The sequence below is a fragment of the Penicillium diatomitis genome, assembly GCF_028827545.1.
Source record: "Penicillium diatomitis strain IBT 30728 chromosome Unknown utg000012l_segment0_segment0, whole genome shotgun sequence".
Lineage (NCBI taxonomy): Eukaryota > Fungi > Ascomycota > Eurotiomycetes > Eurotiales > Aspergillaceae > Penicillium > Penicillium diatomitis.
Genome location: NW_026623184.1, coordinates 165,987 through 172,403, shown reverse-complemented (window position 1 = coordinate 172,403; position 6,417 = coordinate 165,987).

The following is a 6,417-nucleotide window of genomic DNA, read 5'->3' as shown; positions in this document are numbered from 1 at the left end:
TAAAGGGCATTCCCAAGTATTTTTGCGGCTATAAATCAGAGAAGTCAGAAGCGGGCAAACTCAAACTAGAATAAATCTGAGTCCAAGTGCTAATATACATACGTTCTCTGGTTCAATTAAGATTGAATTTTCTGCAACCGCACCGCTCCGAGTCGCTAACTAGAGAACCCATTCTCTTCTCTATCAAACTATTACGTTATTTGTCCAGAATAGGAAGGGGGGGCCTTAAGAAACTCTATAGGATTCTTGCATAACCTCGATATTCCATATAGCTTTATAAGCTAAAAGCCGTAATAATCAGTCAAAGATCGCCTCGTTTCATATCATTATACCGTCATTCTATTGAAGTGACAGGCCTATCAGGGCAGAAGTAAGGGATAAAAATACCAGGGCGAACGGTAATTTCCAAACAGAACACATATAACACTCATTCCACTCGAGCTCTATCAAGTTGGTAGGTCCATAACCCCTAGCCCATCACCTAGACGTGATCTTGGTGCTTCAACCGATTTGGTAAAAAACCGGGCTATCCGAGTTTCACATAACACCGTGCATTCTATTTACCAATAAAAGACCTATAGTTCATACAAAATTCTACGCCAATGATATTCATAACTGGATATTATCAAGAAAGACTTAACAATGCCTAAATCGCCGGACCAGCCAGAATAGCAAAATAAGTTTAGACCACCGAATAACAACTCAAATATCTTACTCCCTCGAACGTGAAAGAGCCAACGTTCGAAAAAAATTTAAGTTTCGCTTTACACCGTTTGATTTGATCTCAGCAGATTCATATCGTATCTACATTCATCTTTAATGATTCATTATGTTCGACTCATAAAGAACACCCTCTAAATACAGAAATCTAGGATAAGACTGACGAACATGACTTTGAAACGTGACATAAAGGATAGGAAAGATCACGCTGATCATTTATATATAGTAACGTAATAGTAACGTAAGTACCTCAGCGAGCCAAGAGACAGGCATATCAATTGTCTCGCAACATACTTACAGATAAGAAAAACGACGTGCCTTTTCGCTATAATCCTATTCTGGAATCGCGTCTCCATAGTTCACCATCGGCTTAAGGTCACGAGCCTTACCCTCTGGAAATCGAGCTCTTGTTCCTTCAAGTAAGACTTCAGACAAGATAGTACGTTAACATACAAGTTAAGTCACAAGACGGCGTGAAAAATAGGTTAGAACGCTTACCTATTCTCTCAGGGTGCTTGAGAAGAACTGAGCTTAGCACAACACAAAATAGAAATAAATATAGAAAAAGATCTATGTTTCTTCTTCTCCTTTAGAATATCAGTTATTTCAGGCTCAGATTACTCCTTAGATAAAGCAGGGGCCGGTAAAGCAGGGGCCGGTAAAGCAGAGGCCGGTGAAGGTAGGGGCCGAAAATAAGAAGGGTAACGCTCCTATTTCTAGGTGTTCTTTATATTTAGCATATTGACCAAGTATTAAAAGCTACTGTTTGATGCTTTAAAATACGAATCTTGGAGGGGGACATTAATATCGAGTGCTAGGCCAAATTTTATAAGTTAAAGTATAGCTCGATCGGCCTTAGCCTTCACACCCTCCCGCCACTAGAACCCCGAAAGCGGAGCGCAATTAGAAGACAGATCAGCATAATTTATATCTGATAACTAGAATATACGGCGCCTATTAGCTACTCTCAGATCGCCCCACAATCTCTCCCAAAGCATACAGTGATTGATAGAATATCTGGGTAAGTGTACTTGACACGATTCTAAGTCAGTATTCCGGCACGAGACGAGGTTCCGGTCTATTCTAAAGCTTCTCTGACTGCTAACAACAGGACTTTAAATAATACTCGACTAGATCCGATCCGTGGTGAATTTACAGCATCAGCTAAACTATTCTATCAAGCCAGTTTTAAATCACCCTTTCTACCCTACACAACTACTAGTAAGCAGTTGACAGATATTCAAGTGCGGCTTGCCGAGCTCTATTTACCGAGCTCTGTCTTTCAGCGGAAGCTTTATACTTATATAGATATCAGCTTTCTTATATAATGAATCCTCTTCTTATTATAGAAAGGGAGGGCTTGGCTCGGGATTACCAGAAAACAGTAAGCTTTTCCTACTCAATGCGATTTAAGACATATCGCTTACATATAATAAACACATACAAAGTCTAAAGATCCAACGGAGCAATAGATACTTTCGCAATCCTCGTATAAAGGGGGATTCGGTGAAGATCGATCCGAAGGAAAGTGCCGTCCTCGGGATTATTCTGAAGCTGATGTGCTTTCATACTGTAAATCAGTGTTGAACGGCACCACTCAGAAGGTTCTCAGGAAGTAGGCTACAGGTTTAATCAGACAGGTTGATCCGACGAAAAGATCTGCCTTTCCGTACCACTCACGGAACATGAAGCCAAACTCACCGAAGCCTAAATAGTAGCCGGCATATATTCCGCATAAAGTACCTAGCGCTCTGTCGAAACACGGTATATATCTCTAGGACGATGGTAATTATATGTGGAGTTCAAAATAATAATCGATCTTCACCGCTGGAAACTCAGATTACGTCGAGCTCATCATTCATATAGCCCGTAGTCGCGTTAACGGACTTAATCTAACAGATCTCGAAAGAGCAGTTTTGGAAATAGAGAATTTTAACAGCAAAAATCCTCGAAAGCTTAAAAAGACCGAATAGAGTCTTTTATATAACGTGCTATAGGCGGTTAATCAAGTACAGACTTCCGAATGCTACTATACCTATATACCGAAGTGGAAAGAATCGCTACAACCTATTCTAATGTCAGAGCTCGCTAATAAGTAGGTAGCAGGTAAAGATTCAGACTTCTCGGGTGATATTAAAGGATCCCCTGACCTACAGAACGGCGAGGTAAATTCAAATTACAGACCTACTAAATCAATAGTAGAAGATAGCCTAGACACAGAGCTTATAGTAGCCGACACCGAGAATACTCTAGGGACTCTTAGTCATACTAGATATCTCAAAGCTACTAGGACGCCTAACAAGACCATCCTCACTTCGGACACAAGCGATTATTTTTCGGACCCTCCCTCGGTACCACAAGCTGTCCCAGCTAGCTTACCGACAATACAGCTTACGGTTTCTGATCCCTGTTGGCAAAACCAAAATTATTGCAGTAACTACGGTATAGTTCAACAACACGCAGAGATTACGTATTACTCGATAAACGCCTTCGTCTCAACACGGTATAGCTATGTATCTATGGGCTCCTCACCACAGATGTACGCTAACATACTATCGCTCGAACAGTGGCCCTTAATCCATATTAATAACTAGACAAATGTTGCCTTCAATTCGGACGTATATTACTATCCTTGTTAGCATTTTGACCTATCTCGCACGGCTCAAGCTCCTTGAGAAGGCTTTTATTTACGGTGGTCCAAAGATCAGACTATATACGATCGATATCGATCGAGTTTACTTAAATAGAATACCATAGGCTTATAGAGTAAAGGTGATGGAGTGGCCGACTCGCGCCGACTTGATATGATTTAATGCAAGTCAATCTCAAGCGTTTGAAATTCTCTGTTTGTGAAGGCGAAGTAGGCTATAGCGAGTCAAGAGATGAATAAAAACTTTCATATTTTGGTAACCTTGACCTAATGATTTTTAAGCTATAGGGTCCGAATACCCTTGAAGATACCTACCTTTATACTCGAACCTTGTGAAACGTAAAACCGACCATGCTATCAACTTCATCCTCGACCATTGACCCAAACTAAGCTTGAACTATATCGAAGCGGGAATATTATCGGTCAATCCGGATTTTGGAATTCAAAAGTCGGTCTCCTGGAAGAAGTCAGGAGCTGCTATCCTGCAACGACTAGCAGGCCGGACCCTATCAGAGAACAAGAATCTTGACGGACTTTGAAGATACTATCTTGTCTTCCCACAGCAAATATACCAGAGACATTCGAAGCAAGGTCCGAACATCACGCTCTGATCACAGCTTAATCCGGAGACGAAAGGGCACCAAGGGCTCAGGCAGTTTTTCACTGTTCCCGATCACAAAGGTCAACCCTCACACGTGAACCTTGTGGCCATCGGCATGTAATCATCTGAGGAGCACGGAAGACTGGTCAATTTGGGTAAGGCGGCCAAGATGGGGTCAGAACGAGCGAATTAGGCAGGAAGGTCACCTAGCCGAGGCAATGGAAAAATGACGCCGAGCACCTCAAACCAGAGTACGATCAATGCACTGAAGTATACTCCATTAACATATTCATATCAGCAATGAAGACCTGCTAGGTAAATGATAGCACGTTTCGGTAAGGTGTATTGTGTATGGAGCTTCGTCTTTCACAGATCAAGCGCCGAGGTGCTGTTTTGCTCTGGTTATGAGCCGAGAATACTACAAATCAGATTCCATTCTCTTAGCAAACAGGCCGTTTAGTCATCAACTTCGTTCCCGAAATCTATCTCCCAGTCGAGCAACCTAACTCAAGGAGACGGGAAGATCCCCATGTCTTTCAGTACATGACTCTGACTGGAACTGGAACTTGACATTTCCAATTTTGTGGGCTTGGAACCTACCTTTCCCATATGTAATAACACATATAATACAGAGCGAATTTGAAGTTTTCGTTGTTTCTATTGAACACAGACATCCAACTTCACTTCGTTCCTACTTCTTCTGCGGTAAGTACGATTCGATGCGCCCATTATCGTTCCGGCAAAAGCAGCAATTACAGCTCCTTGATCTTTATGTAGAGCAGCCGCAAATAGTCACTATCGAGCTGTGCAAACTTTTTCTGAAATGGAATGCCAGCCCGAATCCTCTACCAGGGTTCACAGCGGAAGCAGGGCCTCTGTTCTGTGTTGTACGCCAGTTAGGAAAGTTTTAGAAGGACTCATAAACTCTTATTCAACTGTCTGCGTGGTAATCGAGGATCTCAAGAGCTGGAGGGGAAAAAGAGAAAGAAGAAGAAGCTACAGTACATCCCAGGTTTTTAATGTGGTGCACGTGGTTAACGGTATTTTCCTTGGTGCGCGTGGTACACGGTATCTCCCCTCCGATACTGATTTCTTCTGCAGAAGAAATCCAAGTCCGTAGCTCTCTTATGTTCTCAACATTCTGGGCCATTCAAGGTGGACATATCATAATGGCCAAACTCATCCTGGACTACGGGGCCAAACCCAATACGTTTAACTCATACGGGCGCAGTATTAACCCTTTCTTTACCACACCCCCCAATATTCTGACTGTTATTATGCGAGGTGCTCATGTCCTTAGCACGAGAGTTGCTATTAGCATGAGAATCTTGGCTTTTCCCTCTTTCGGTATTCTTTTTTCTCTATCATCATAGTTTAGGGTAGAACTTTGGCCACTGAGGATATTCTACCATGCTATCGGGCGAAGGTGGGATAGTTCAAAGGTGTGGTAAGGACTGCCGGATTTATTTTTCAGTGGAGAAGATATTTCGCTCTTAAAAGATGAAATGACTCAGCAAGGTGCCTAGCTAACGTAATTCACAAGCGAACCGGCCACACAAGCGAGCCGGCCACCCACCCCCATTTCAAATTTTTTGAACAGGATATCGCAACCAACACCCATTAATTCAACTAGACAATACGATTTTTACACGAAGTAATCCTGTGGCCAATTTGTCCACATCCACTGCAGGTAGGCGGAGCCCTCCTAGCCGGTTGAATCGGCTGATTAGGCAGATCGACCTCCTCATGCGATACTACCTCATCAGCTTCTACTGGCTGAATTAGCTGCTGAGCTAGCTGTAGGCCGTCTTCGATTGATAGGCCCCCTTCGTGTGCAATCCGCATAGTCGATCGAGTGCGCTTTTGACGTTTCTTTTCATTCGCTACGCGTAGATCGGCGTTCTCCTTCACTAGTAGTGTAGTGTTATGCAATGCAATTTCATGGCCCTTGAGAATCTGATCAACCACTAATTTCAACGGGGCTTGGAGGGCTTTTTGACCGCTGATCTATTAGATCTCTCATCATTTTAGCCTGCTTTTGTAGCTGGGCTACTGTTCTAGGCGTTTTTGGTGTGAATTGGCTAGATCTGCTGCTTGGTCGGCTTAATGGTGGTGAAGGCGTTCGGAGAGAAATATTCAGCTTAGAAAGCACTCTATCAGCATTAACTGGTACGATACCAGTAGCTACAAAGCTGCTTTGAACGATATTCGGCTGAAAGCTTCTATCCTTGCGCGTGGATAGTCTGCAAGAAAATCAAGCTTATCGATATGATTATAGCCAGTACGGGTCGCTCACGAAGCGACCGTAGGCACGCTTTAGCACTGCAAAGCACCCAAAATCAAGCGGTTAAAGTAAGTGAGACGAATGCGAAGGCATACAGAGTGGTATAATCTCATTTTCGGCACAGATTCGATCGAATTGAGGTGTAAGATGGCTACCGTGCCC